The sequence below is a fragment of the Malania oleifera genome, chromosome 11 (assembly GCF_029873635.1).
Source record: "Malania oleifera isolate guangnan ecotype guangnan chromosome 11, ASM2987363v1, whole genome shotgun sequence".
Lineage (NCBI taxonomy): Eukaryota > Viridiplantae > Streptophyta > Magnoliopsida > Santalales > Ximeniaceae > Malania > Malania oleifera.
The window spans coordinates 19,674,748-19,690,313 of record NC_080427.1 but is presented as its reverse complement, the minus strand read 5'-3'; the positions used below and the strand labels follow the sequence as shown (position 1 = coordinate 19,690,313).

General features: G+C 38.0%; 1 protein-coding gene across 1 annotated transcript in view; it reads right to left on the bottom strand.

The window, feature by feature from the left end:
- Positions 1-14,863, bottom strand: part of LOC131167997 (TSL-kinase interacting protein 1) — a 54,232-nt gene extending 39,369 nt beyond the window's left edge. Inside the window, exon 1 of the mRNA XM_058127120.1 lies at positions 14,528-14,863. The gene's annotated coding sequence lies outside the window, so the exon portion shown is untranslated. The remainder of the gene's footprint in view (positions 1-14,527) is intronic.
- Between the last annotated feature and the right edge of the window lie 703 nt (positions 14,864-15,566).

The window sequence follows — 15,566 nt, the reverse complement described above, 5'->3', positions numbered from 1 at the left end:
TTAGTATTGGTTTGTGAATTGATTGAATTAATAAAGATGTGTGTTTGATAAAACAAGTAATTCAAGACCTCAACCACAACCAGCAAAAGGAATAGTCAAGAGCTCCTCCACTGACTTGGACAAAAACATTTCACTAAGACCTCAAAAAAATCGTATTCCAAAAGCCCCTTGCAGATGAACAGTGTAGAAACATCTTCAAAACTATTCCCATGCATGAGACACTATGTGTCAAAGCTTTAGAAGGCCCCCCTACTCTGCAGCAGATAATGGGTGTTAACCCCACTAAGAGCCACCCCCCCCCCCCCCCCGGGGGAGGGTGTGGGGGGCCTTTATTTTATAAGGAACTTTAGCCTCCCATATAACCCGATAGAGAGGAGAAACAGTATAAGCCTTAATAATGTGAGAAAAGAAATATTTACACAAATAATACCCCAAAGAGTCCAAAAACCATCAGTTTGTAACTCTTAGGAGATGTCTGCAACCCTCCAACCAGCACAATCCTCCACCACCTCTATCATTTAAATCCCTCCTAAAATGAAAGTCCCAAGAAAAGGAATCCCTCTCAAGAATAAGAAATAAGGAAACCACATCATTGTAGCAAGAAGAAAGACAATAAAATCAAGCAAAGGAACAAAATAATGTATCACCCCAACCAAACATCTTCCCAAAACCTACTACGATTATTGTTACCCAATTCAAACTTTGTTAAAGGAAGAAAAGAAGGGTATACTAGCGAAATGAACCTCCAAGGACTCATTGAAGAACATCTTAAGTCCAATTTAGCATCCCATCCGTTATTTATATGCAAAATTTACTTTTCATAACTACATGCCAAAGAGAATTCACCTCCAAGAGAAACCGCCACAGCCATTAAGCCAAGAAGATAATGTTTTCAGACCCCAAATTACCAAGACCCAACCCTATTTTCACCTTTGTCCTACGCACCACCTCCCATTCAACCAACTAGTCTCTCCTCTCCCCTAACTCCGCCTATGATGAACTCAATGTCCTAAATCTTTTCAAACACAGTCAATCCCAAGCCTAGATAAAGGAGGATGGTTGTGTTAGGTAGCTGACTACCAGTGTAAACTTATTAGATCTCCATGATATGAATCCTAAATGATTATTGCTTGGGGTGTGCCATACGAGCAAAAGTGTTGAGCTTATACCACTTGGGAATAGCAAAAAATGGGTGAAGGCGTGCTAGGTCATCGCCTCAAAGCGACACACCGTGTTAGCGCCTAGGTATGATGTCAAATATGCGAGGTTCCTGCATCATTCTAGACATGGACAAGTAAAGCAGTTAGTTCAAGCGACTACAATTACATTAGCAAATTGGAATATAGGGTCACTTACAAGTAAAAGTATGGAGATGGTGGAGACAATGATTAGAAGAAAAATTATTTGTAATATGCCTTCAAAAACAAAGGGGATAGGGGAGCAAGCTATAGAAATTAAAAAATGTGGATTCAAACTTTGGTATATTGGAAAAGAAAAACATAAAAACAACGTAGGAACCATTGTAGACAAAGGCTTAAAAGATGTTGTTGCAAATGTTAAAAGAGCAAAGGATAGATTTATAAAAATTAAGATGGTCGTCGGTCAAGAGATAATAAATGTCATTAGTGCTTATGTTCCTCAAATAGGCTTAGTGTCAGGGAGTGACAATGTAATGCGGAAAAAGGGGAGAGAGATACTGCTATAATTGTATTCTCCAGGGATTTGGAACGAATATATGATTATCTGTGTTATCGTTTGTATGATTATTCTCTTGTAGTTGAATAATACAAGTAGTCCTTTTCATTGTGGTGTTTTGTTGCCTTGGATTGTGATGTCTCTGATTGTTATAGTCTTATTCGATGTATAAGAATATATTGCTCGTGTGATATCCTATTGTTCCTTGGTTCTCTTGAGTATTGAGACTCACCAGGTGCTCGTGATTGCAGGCTTGAACATGTGAGACTTGGCTGACTTGTCGAGGGAGAGCTCTCAACGAGTGCCACACGGCCCTTACTTGAGTCCCATTTTGGGGGTCCGTGACAGTTGGTATCAGAGCACAGTGTGTGCAAGCACCATGAATGGTAATATGAGAAACAAGTCAGGAAAAGTGGAGCACATTGAGGCGCTTGAGACGAAACTTGTAACCCTGGAGAGAACGTGTGGTGAACTCCAAGGGTTGGTGGCAACATTGATAAAAGAGAAAAGCATGCCAACGAAGCTTGAGGCCGCTGAAGAAAACCCTAGAGAAAATCTCTATGGGGTATCAAAAGTTGTAGAGAGACTTGAGGAACTTGAAAAATTCATTCCACGTGTGAAATTCCTGAAGAAACGGCCAAGAGAGCTTGAGGCCTTCCAGAAGAGTATCGAGCAGTTGGAAGCCTTTGAGAGTAGGCTGGAACATATTGAGGGCATATTGCCATCTCTTTCGTTCCAACGGTGAGAGCCAATAGAGCTTGAGGCCTCCCTACAGGAGCTAACGGATAATTTTGATTTCCTTGCAGAAGATGTTAAGGAGTCCATTACTTCTTAGAAGGAAGATTTGAAGGAGATGGGCAATATCCAAAGTGCGGTGGTCCAAGTCCAGAGGGATTTACAAGAGATCACTCTGAAAGTGAATGCAGTGGCACAGATAGCCCGAAGGCCGGTTGCAGATCCCATTGAAAGTTTTCGATTGAAGGTACCGAAACCTAAAAGTTTTGGGGATACGCGAGATGCCAAGGAGCTGGATAATTTCTTCTTTGATATGGAGCACTACTTCACATGCTCACGAGTGGATCTAGAAGTGGACCGGGTAAATCTGGCAACGGCATACCTGGTAGGGGATGCAAAAGTGTGGTGGAGAACTAAATAGAATGATATTCGGCACAACAGATGTGTTATCAACACATGGGAGGGGTTGAAACAGGCGTTGAAGACTTAATTCTATCCCAAAAATGTGGAGTACATAGCAAAGTGCAAAGTAATGGAATTACAACAGACCGGCTTAATAAGGAGCTATGTACGAGAATACCAAGCCTTGATGTTGGACATTATAGACATGACAATTCATTTTCTTCGGGGTTTGAAGACATGGCCAAGGAATGAATTGCGTCAGCAAGGTGCTAGTGATCTCTCTTCTGCTCTCGCTGCTATCGAACGGTTGGATGATTTTTCAGATAATTCTAGGAAGCGAAATTTCCCTACGTCCGCCAATAATGATTCCAGACCCAGTAAAGTGTATAAGCCCACAAATGGGGGAAGGGATAGGGAGACAAATAGTTCTTGGAAAGATAAAAGAGCGCCCATGGTTAAGGAGTGGAGGGGCGGACGAACGGGGGGTGGAGAGCATCGACCGATCTCTTGTTTTCTTTGCATAGGACCACATCGAGTGGCAGAGTGCCCCAAACGTAAGGCTTTGCATGCTATAAAGGCCCTTCGAGGGGAAACCGAAACCCCGACAGCAACCCCAGAAGAACAACCGAATATGGTGGGAGCATTGAGATTTTTGGGGGCATTAGAGCGTCAAGTAATTAACAACAAGTCTCAGGAGAAGGGACTAATGTACGTTGATCTACTTTTGAATGGAAAGAAAATCAAGGCCATGATTGATATAGGGGTCACCCATAATTTCATTGCTGATTCTGAAGCTCAACGGTTAGAATTGCAAGTAGATAAGGATGTGAGCAAGTTAAAAGCAGTGAATTCTCAAGCGTTAACCACGGTGGGGGTGGCACCTAAAGTGGCATGCCAAATGGGATCATGGTCTGGAACAATTGATTTCACTGTGGCACCCCTAGACGACTTTGATGTGGTATTGGGGATGGATTTTCTTAAAGTGACACGCTCAATGCCGATCCCAGCTGCGGATTGTCTTGTGATAATGGGAAGTGCACCTTGTGCGGTCCCCGCAGCCTACAACAATTTCGATGAGAGGAAGTTGCTTTCAGCCCTCCAATTCAAAAAGGGAGTAAAAAGGGAAGAATCTTCTTTCGTCGTTCTACCGATAGTCTCAGAAGATGCAGAGGTAGGGAAATGTCCACTTGAGATTAAGGAAGTTTTAGAAGAGTTCAAGGAGGTGATCCCGAAATAGCTACCGAGGGTTTTACCACCTCGACGACAAATTGACCACGAAATTGAACTTTTTCCAGGAGTAAAGCCGTCAGCACGTGCCCCTTATCGAATGGCGCCGCTGGAGTTAGCTGAACTTAGAAGGCAACTGAATGATCTTATTGCAGCAGGGTTCATCCGTCCTTCAAAAGCACCTTTTGGGGCCCCAGTGTTATTTCAGAAGAAACAAGATGGTAGTTTGCGCTTGTGTGTAGATTATCGGGCTCTTAATAAGGTGACGGTGCGCAACAAGTATCCCATTCCACTGATTGCTGAAATTTTTGACCAGTTAAGTACAGCTAGATATTTCACGAAACTGGACTTAAGGTCGGGATATCATCAAGTGCACATTGTTGAGGGGGATGAACCGAAGACCACTTGTGTCACCCGGTATAGAGCATTTGAATTCCTTGTCATGCCTTTTGGGCTAACAAATGCACCCGTTACCTTTTGTTCTCTAATGAATCAGGTTTTTCGGGACTACCTTGATCAGTTTGTGGTTGTTTACCTTGATGACATAATGGTTTTCAGCGCATCCTTAGAAGAACATAAAGATCATCTTCGGAAGGTTTTTCAAAAACTCAAAGAAAATCAATTATATGTAAAAGGGGAGAAGTGTGCTTTCGCTCAAAAGCGTATTAAATTCTTGGGGCATATCATTGAGGAGGGCCAGATACGGATGGATTCAGCTACAGTAAAAACTATTAAGGAGTGGCGAGCACCTACATCCGTTAGAGAACTGCGATCTTTCTTAGGTCTAGCCAACTACTATCGAAAGTTTATAGAGGGGTACTCCAGAAGAGTTGTATTGTTAACAAATTTATTGAGGAAGGGGGTACCATGAGGGTGGTCAGAAGAGTGCCAATCAGCATTCGTTGAATTAGAGGAAAAGATTGTAGGAGATCCTGTGCTAATCCTTCCTAATGTGACAAAACCGTTTGAAGTGCAAGTAGATGCCTCAGACTTTGCATTAGGGGGAGTTCTCTTGCAGGAAGGGCATCCAATTGCTTTTGAAAGTAGAAAATTATCGGGTGCCGAACGGAACTGTACAGCACAGGAAAAGGAGCTTTTCACAGTGGTACACTGTCTTCGGGTGTGGAGGCACTATCTCTTGAGGTCCAAATTTGTGGTAAAAATCGATAATATGGCAGTTACTCACTTTTTGTCACAACCTGGACTAACGTCAGAACAAGCCCGTTGGCAGGAGAAGTTAGCTGAATTTAATTTTGATTTTGAATAAAAAGTAGGGAAGACGAATGAAGTGGCCGATGCTTTAAGTAGAAAAACCGAATTGGCACCATTGAAACTCATCAGTCATCTATCAATTAGTAGGGTGGCGTTATCTTTGAAGAATCTTATCAGGGAACATTTAAGTACAGACCAACAGGGAAGACTCGAAAATTCTGGGTAGAAGATGGACTGATTATGACTAAAGGCAGGAGAGTCTATGTGCCCAAAGCTGGAAACTTGAGGAAAACCTTACTAAAAGAGTGTCATGATACGTTGTGGGCTGGTCATCCTGGACGGCGAAGAACTCAGGCATTGATTACACATGGGTACTGTTGGCCGAATATGCAAGATGATGTGATGAGTTATACCAAAACTTGCTTGATTTGTCAACAAGACAAGGTAGAAAGAAAGAAGACCTTAGGTTTATTGGAGCCATTGCTAGTTCCTGCCAGGCCATGGGAGAGTGCCTCTTTGGATTTCATTTCCTTGTTGCCAAAAGTAGAGGAGTATGACACAATTTTGGTGGTGATTGATCGGTTCTCAAAGTATGCTACTTTCGTACCAATCTCGAAGCCATGTTCAACAAAGAAGACAGCTCAGCTATTCTTCAAGCATGTGGTGAAATATTGGGGTGTTCCAGAAAGCCTAATCAGTGATAGGGATGTTAGATTCACAGGGGGATTTTGGGGTGAACTCTTTCGCTTGATGGGTTCAAACCTTAATTTGTCCACCAGCTATCACCCACAGACAGATGGTCAGACCGAACGTTTTAATGGAATGTTGGAAGAATACTTGCAACAGTTCGTTAACTCCAATCAGAAGAATTGGGTTACTTTACTGGACACAGCACAATTCTGTTTTAACTCCATGAAATCTTCTGCGACTAATAAAAGCTCTTTTGAGATCGTGACAGGTCAACAACCGACTCTCCCGCACACTCTGGATGGTCCATACAAAGGAAATTGCCCAAAAGCATACCAATTTACGAAAAATTGGTTGCAAAACATCGAAGTCATTCGAGCTCAATTAGAAAAAGCATCGAAGCACATGAAGAAATGGGCTGACAAAGGGAGACGACCACAACAATTTGAAGCTAGAGATCTGGTTCTTGTAACAGTGTCGCCGGAGACATTTCGCTTTCTTCGCAGCAAGGATAAAAGATTGTTACGCCATTACGAGGGTCCAATTAGAGTGATCGAGAAGGTGGGACATGCATCTTATCAGCTTGAGCAACCCGAGTGGATGAAAAGCCACAGACGTCCAGTCCATCCTGTGTTTCATGTAAGCAATTTAAAGTCATTCCACACAAATGAAGCAAATCCGCACCGACAAAAGCTAAGGAGATCAACAATTTCCAGAAGGCAGCCTGTCAACAAAGAAGTCCAGGAGATCATTGCAGACGGAATCGTCAATGCAGAAGGTCGTCAACAACAGCAACTTCTGGTTCAGTGGCTAGGGCTGGGGGAAGAAGAGAATAGTTGGGAAAAGGCAAAAAACCTTCAGCATGCCATACAGAAGATTGAAGATTTCAGAAATTTGAAGACAATGACATCAACTTCGACATCAGAAGAGTGAGACGGCCTTCTACAACACATCAACTCGGACGTCGATAAAATGAGTGGGGGAGGATGTTAGGGAGTGACAATGTAATGCGGAAAAAGGGGAGAGAGATACTGCTATAATTGTATTCTCCAGGGATTTAGAATGAATATATGATTATTTGTGTTATCGTTTGTATGATTATTCTCTTGTAGTTGAATAATACAAGTAGTCCTTTTCATTGTGGTGCTTTGTTGCCTTGGATTGTGATGTCTCTGATTGTTATAGTCTTATTCGATGTATAAGAATATATTGCTCGTGTGATATCCTATTGTTCCTTGGTTTTCTTGAGTATTGAGACTCACCGGGTGCTCGTGATTTCAGGCTTGAACACGTGAGACTTGGCTAACTTGTCGAGGGAGAGCTCTCAACGAGTGCCACACAGCCCTTACTTGAGTCCCATTTTGGGGGTCCGTGACCATGGTATTAAATAACGGCAATTACGTAACGGAAAAACAGGTCACTGATTCCGCTACAGGCCGCATTGGCGGCGAGCCAAAAATTCATATGAGTAACGGCCGTTACGGAGACATAACGGCTCGTAACGGCCGTTACACTAACGTTACGGAACGTAACGTCCGTTACTCCATGTCACGGCCGAAAGCCCCTTACAGCGTACCTCGTCTCCTCGAATCTGCTCCACTTTGTGCGTCTCTCCTTCGTCTAATATCGTCATTTGAATCCTCCAAAGTCCGAAGAACTGAAAAGCAGTTTCGAGCCTTCGAACCCTTACATCTGTCGTCTGCAAGCTGAGTTCAGTTCCCTCTTCACTTGAATTACTCTTCGATTCTTCGTCTCCTTCGTACCTACAGCTTCGATCTACTGATCTAAAGCTTCGAAATCCCTAAAACCCCCAAAATCTGCTTCGTAGAGCTTCGTCTTCCTTGGTCCGTCATTCATCTCCTTCGTCCAAGAACACAAAAATCAGCAAGCCTTCGATTCCTCCATTCGAAGCCTTCAATTCCTCCAAAATTTGGAGGCTTGCAGGTTGCAGCTGCAGCAGGCCAGCAGTTCTCTCGCAGCGCAGGCTCGCAACTTCCATGGGAGTGGGAGTCGGGAGTGGGTATTGGGTATTGGGTAAGTGGTAACTGGGGGTCGTGGGTGGTGGCCAGTGGGTATGTAATTTATTATTTCAATTTAGGCTTTATTGCTTAATAATTTATTCTGTTTTATTATTTTAATTCATGCTTTATTGCTTTATATAAATTATAAATTTCAGTTTATTTAATTAGTATATAAATTGTAAATTTCAGTTCATTTAATTAGTATATAAATTGTAAATTTCAGTTTTAAATTTAGTTTGTTTTATAATTTCAATTTATAGTTTATATAAATTATAAATTTCAGTTTATTTAATTACTAATTAGTATATAAATTGTAAATTTTGTTTTATAAATTCAGTTTATAAATATAATTAGTAAATAAATTTAGTTTATTTATTATTTAATTAGAATACAAATTAACAATTGTAAATTAATAATGATTGTATAAGTAGAATTTATTAATTAAAATAAAAAAAATAGTATAAAGTTTTTAAAATATAAAATTTATAGAGTTACTTAGACTCTTAGAGAGTTAGAACCTAGAACTTAGAACTTAGAAACTTAGAGTACAGACTTAGTAAAAAAAATATTAACTAATATTCTATATATATATTTTTTTTTAATACCTTAAGGTCCTTGACAATTAATAATTTAATATTAGATCTACAATTTATAATAAATTCTAATTTGTACACAATTAGTCAAGTCTCAACTCTTAAGTGACTCAAGTTCAAGTCTATTACCATTTAATTAATTAAATTGAAAGATTTACAATTCTATATTTATTTTGTTAAATTGTAAATTTTAAAGTAATGTAAATTATAAAAATATATATTTTTTTTTTGTAAACAGCGCACTAAAATTAATCTAAAAAACATAATGCCTATTAAAAAACATTTGTAGGTTGAATGAAGACCTTTAAAATTCATTAAAAATCATGTATTCATGGATTTCATGCTTATTTTTCGATTTTGGCATGGTTGTGCATGCGTGAAAAAAATTCACGACCGCTACACCCGCTTCCCGTTACGTAACACCCGCGTCTCCAACGTCCCACGACTGTTACGCGACGTTACCCGCGACCGCGATTTCGAACCATGTCCGTTAGCATAAACCCTAAAAGACAAGTTTGGGAAAATATGGATAGCAGTAAACAAGGGATATCAAGGACTAAGAAAATATTCATAGGAGTTTATTTGAATGGTCACATTGGAAAGGATAATAAAGGTCATGAGAGTATACAAGGAAGACACAGATATGGAGATAAAAATGAGTCTAGGGATATGACCATAGACTTCACCTAGTCATATGATCTTATTATATTGAATACTTCCTTAAAAAAGAGAGAAGAACACTTAATTACCTTCAAAAGTAGACAAAATAAAATTCAAATAGATTTTTTCTTGACTATGAGGGTAGATCACTTATTATGTAAGGATTGTAAAGTTATCCTAGGTGTAAGCTTAACAACACAACATAGAGTTTGTGTTAGATACATGTATTGAAAAATGGAAAAGAGATGGTAATATAAATCAGTTCAAGAGAACTAGGTGGCGGAAACGTAAAGGGAGAAAATATAATAATTTTTGAAGATAAAATCATCAAAGCTGGTGATGAGCAATATGGGATTGTATAGATGCAAACACTATTTGATGTAGAATAGCTAGCTCTATTAAAAAGGTCGCAAAGGAGGTTCTAGGTGAAAATAGGGGAAGATTCTTAGCTAGTAAAGAAAGTTGGTGGTGGGATCAAGATGTCCAAAAAATCGTAAAGACAAAAGAATTCAATATAAAACATGCAAAAAATGTAGAAACATGGAAAACTCTAAAACGTAGCAATAAGCAAGAAAAGATGCGAAAAAGACAATTAGTGAAGCTAAATATATATCATATGATAATTTACAAGCTAATTCAGCTACAAAATAAGGGGAAAGAGATATATTCTAGAGCTAGAAAAAGAAAGAGCATAAACGTAGGTGATGTAAAATGTATAAAAACAAATGAGGATGATATTGCCTAGGTTAAGGTAGAAGACATAAAAGAAATATGGTGAATTACTTTAATAAGCTATTTAATGAAAACCAAGTAGAATGCTTAAGCTTAGAATTGACAAATGAGGAAAAGGCTAAAATTATGAGATTTATTCCCAAAATTTGTATTAATAAGTTAAGTTTGCATCAAAAAAGATGGAAAATAGAAAAGCTACAGGCCCAGATGACATCACAAATTGAAATTTGAATAACATCTCAATTGAATTATATAGTTAACCCATATTATTTAACATAATTATAAAAACTAAGAAAAAGCCAAAGGAGTGATGGAAAAGCACTTTAGCACATATATACAAAAATAAAGGACATATTCAAAATTTTAATAACTATCGTAGATTTAAACTTATGAATCATATAATGAAACTATGCAAAAGGGTAGTTGAACAAAGATTAAGGTTATAAATGAAGGTCTCAAAAAATCAATTTGATTTTATGTTTGGGAGATCTACCACAAAAGTTATATATGTTTTAAGAAGATTAATGGAAAATTTTAGGAGAAAGAAGAGGGACTTGCACTTGCATATGATTTTTATTGACTTAGAGAAAGCTTATGATCAGGTACTTAGTTCTGCAGTGGGTATTAGAAGTTATAAAAGGGGAGTACGTAGCAGATATACACTTCATTAAGGTTATGTAAAATGGAGTAATGACTAGCGTTAAGACTATAGATGGAGATTCTAGGGAATTTCAAATCACGAGGATCTACTTTGAGCCCTTTAACTTTTTGCACTAGAAATGGATGAACTTACTAGGAGCATTAAAAAAGAGGTTTCATGGTGTAGGTTTTTTTTGCAAATGATATTGTATTGATCAATGAAAGGGGGGGTGGACTAAAATCTAAGTTAGAATTATAAAGAGAAGCTTTAGGATCTAGATGTTTTAAGATAAGTAGAAATAAGACAGAATATATGAAATGTGGTTTCGGTCATAGTAGGAGGAATATTGGAGAAAAGATTTAACTTGATGGTCAAGAAATTAATAGTACTAGTAGATTTCAATACCTTGGATATATTATGCAATCAAAAGGAGAAATTGAAAGAGATGTAATACATAGTGCTAAAGCAAGTCAAGTAAAATCTCGAACTACTTCGAGTGTGTTGGGTGATCATAGAATACCTTTAAAATTAAAAGGCAAGTTTGTTAGGATGGCTATAATACCAACTATGCTATTTGGGTCAAAATGTTGGGCAACAAAAAAACAACATATCCAAAAAGCAAAAGTTGTTAAAATGAGAATGCTAAGGTGGATGACTAATATAATGTCAAAAGATAAAAAGAAGGAATGAACATATCTATGGTGCGTTAGGCTTAGATCTTGTAGAAGATAGATAAAGGAGGGGTAGTTCACATGGTTCAGCCAATAGAAATGCAGGCCAAATGGTGGACCCCTAAGGAGTGAGCAACCTAGTTACTATTAGGGGCAATATAAAGGATAGGAGGAAACCTTAAATAACTTGGAAGCTAGCATCAATGTAAATCTTTTGTTTCTTTTATTTTCTTTTCTTTTTTTTTTCCTGTGAAGGAGGATGTCTTGTCCTCCTTTTCCTATTTTAACTATGTCCTTATTTTGGCATTAATGAGGTTCTTTTGTAATCTAAAAATAATAATAAAACTGAAATTGTCAAAGAAAATTGCTCATGATCGAGAAAATAGGCGAAAAAGGGTTCATATAACCAACCCCATCTAGTGGGTGTTGTTGTCGTTGTATCGCCTATCTTCCCTATACCTTACCAAATAAAATCTCTCCATAACCCTCTCAAGCTTTTGAGTTAACCCCCCCTCGCTCCCCTCCCCCCCCCCCCCCCAAAAAAGAGAAAATTAAGAAGAGATAAAAGAAATTGGGAGAAATGGTAGAAAGGTTGAATGCATGAGATTCTACCACAAGAGCAATGTTTCTCTCCAACCATCCGACCACTTAACTATGTTGGTCACCCCTAGGTCCCAAATAGCAAAAGAACATGGCTTCACTCCCAAAAGGACTCCTAATTAGGTCAAGGGCCGTTCTAAATCTCACCTGACTAGGGAAGTCAGCTCCAAATACCTAGCATAACTTAATTAACTAGCCCAACACTGCTCTTCCCCATTAACTCTTAAGACTAGAGACCCTCTAGAAAATCTGCAATATGATAAGGATGTTAAAATAATTAACATGGTCATCTAAGAAAAAAATGGTGTCAATAGAACTACAAATTAGACACTACTACTTTCTCCCTAACCACCTTAATTCCCCACACAACCCCCTATCCACAGTCCTAACAAGTAAAAACAAGGATAAAGAATCCCCTTGCCTACGCCCCTTAAATGATCTACACCATTATATAGGGCCTTCGGCTGCCCATTAATTATCACTAAAAAAATAAGCATTTAAGGCATCCCCGGGCCACAAGGCTCAAAAAAAAAAATAAATAAAACAAGCATTAGATAAAAATAAAATCCATATATTAGAAAATTCTTGATACCAATCGAAACCCAAATATTGGGATACCATTATCATTAATTAAAAAAAAAATGAAGACAGTTTCTTTCAATTACCAAGTTATTATCAATGGATAATGGTCCTTTTAGAAACATTATAGAAGGATTTTCACTACAATCATAATGCAGATAGATGGAAAACTTTCAATTTATTTCTATCAAACTATTTTCCTAATTTTTTTTATTTAGACATGGCTTAAGTGCATTAGTGAAAGGCAAATATAGATCAAACCACCCACTTCATGAGATAATGGAAGAGAGGGGGGATTCACAAAGAAGTAAGGGATGCCAGCTTTGTAAATATAAAAGGATTTTGACATGAATAAACAAATTAGTACCTCATGAGAGAGAGAATTTCAAACATAGATTGTGTTTCCATCATGCTCTACATAGATGGTATCACCATCATTCGCAGCATGAAAGGGGAGGGAGAGAGAAAGGGGCAGAGAAGAGAATCATTATAGGAGAAGATCCAAAGGGTAGTGGTGTACCCACCCCAACAGAATTTCATCCAAGTTAAACGGTTAAAGCTGAACTTTCTTGCTGATTTCTTCACAGCTCTTTCTTCCAACCTCATGTAATTTTTTTGTTTTGTTCTCCCAAATACATAAAAAATTTTCTCATCATCCAAAAAATTAAAATAGTTTATGTTTCCCAAATAAAAGGTTTAAAGATACTATTCACATGTGATCCTAAAAAGGTCTAGTGCACTAAGGAAAATCCAATAACAGCAACTCCAGGAAAATGCCAAGTTATACCAAATAACCCCACAAGCAAACATGAAATCTATAATCTATACAAGTAATGATGAATAAAAAGATCTAACCCTTCATACCAACCATCAAATGAGGGACCAAATCGAGAAAAGGAGACAAGGGAGGGAGGAACTACAAATCAAATTCACACTAGGGCTCATACCATCATTTTTTAGGTTTGAGCTATCATTATCACTCAATCAAGAGATGAAATCACAAATTATCAACAAAATTGTGGAAGAAGCTATGGGTCCACATGGCATGGGTGGAGTGGGGGAGATTAGAGAGGCATGTCTTTTACTTAAGTGAGATGATCTGAACCCCATGTTTTAAATGTATTTGATATTTGAACTCTAAACAGGTAGGGGAAACAATCTTCTTATTGCATCCAGAAAAGAAAGGCATTTTTACCTTCTTCGCTGTTTTGCTCAACATCAATTTCAACAATTATCTCTCGTGTGAAGAAAGAACCTAATAAATTCAAAATCCCCAATTCATGTGTAGCTAACAAACCCTAATTACATCATAAACTGCAAATGGAACCATCATTGATCCAATAAAATTAAAAAAAAAAAAATCACATAAAAATAAAATAAAGAAAGCAGCACCTTAAAAATTAATAAATAATTTACAATGGAAAAATTTATCACTAAACTACATACAGTACATGAATAAAAGCTTTGAATCACAAAATCATTCGTCACAAGGATAGGGCAATAAGGTTCACAACACTGGAAAGCGAAATTTTGATCAGTTGCCAAAATCCTAAAATCGAGAACTTGAGCTATCGGCAATTTAAATGGCCCCAAAGAAATTAAACCCAATAACACGCATTCAAATCGCAAAAAATAAAAATAAATAAATAAAACTTGCAGACAATGTGAGGAAATGATACAGTTATGATTACTATTTGAAGACATTTTTCATTCAATTCCTCTGGTCAAAATTTTAGTAACAGCTCCTTGATCTCAAGCTGAAAGTGACGAGCACATAAATGAAAACACACACACACACACACAAAAAAAAGGCACATACAGTAAGCCTAGATGGATCAATATTTATATAAACAAACAAAAAGCATTTGGGAAATCAAGGAACCCCATAGCCGTGAAGTGTAAGTACTAGGTGAAACATGGCTTATGTACATTGGAGGTGTACATCCAAAAGTATTTGTTCGAGATTTTCCCCGAAGTAAGAGGAATCAAGGGCATATTTGACGCCTACATTTTCAGAAATTTGCAGAAATGTAAAGTGCAGCGAGAAATCCAAAGGAACGCGCAAGTGGGTACCTGAAATTCTTCACGTCTTCCCCTTCCCAAACACAGGGGTCGAGTCACGGTCACAGAGAGCTAGGGCTTTTTTGTCCCAATACAGCAAGCTTCACAGTCCTTCCTCGGTTCCAAGTTCCTTCTATAGTCTTCTTTCTCCGACCTCTCTCTCGCTCGGTTTTTTGTTGTCTCTCTGCGTCTGGTGAGGAAATTTTGCAACTGGGATTCATCACAGATTGAGAACAACCATCCGCTTCCTCTTCCACGCCCCACCAAGAAGAATGAAGAAAATGAAAAACCTTCCTGGAACCTCCAAGCCCAAGCGTGTAATTCACAATTCCCCTTCCCTTCTATTTCACGCTTTTACCCCTCCTTTAGTACGGGTTTTTTGGAAAAGTTAGTAGGGCAGTTCGGTAATAAGATTCTTAAAACAGGCAGCGACAACATGAATACCAGACCTTCTTATTTGATTTGTGTAATTTTAAAAACAAATTTGTTAGGATCAGATTGTTAAATTTTAATTAGGATAATAGACAAAAAGAAGTAAATACAAAACTCTCAAAAAATATGAGTTATAATGTATATTTTCTCTTAATCTTCTTCACTTTCAAGTTACCTTAGGTAGTGACTTCTCAAATAAAAGTGATACTTGACATTTATGTGCTTACCCCTCTCATGGTGCATTGGAACTTGGGCCAGGTGTATAGCACTCTTAACCATCACAACCATCACAGTAAATTCTACTTCCATCCTGATCAACTTTTGTGCCTTGAATAGAGCAATTTAACCACTGGCCTTCCTTCACTACTTCTACTTGAGCCATGTATTCTACATCAATTGTTGACAAAGCTATTCTTGATCGCATAATTGCTTTCCAACTAATGATTTTTTCAAGAAAAGTGAAATACATAACATGTCAAGGACAACCACTTGTCTAAGTCACTTGTATAATTTGAATATAAATATCTAAGGACATCAACAACTGTCTTACCCTTGTCACAAACCAAGTCATAACTAGTAGTCCTTCTAAGATACCTAAATATCCACTTAATTGTTCATT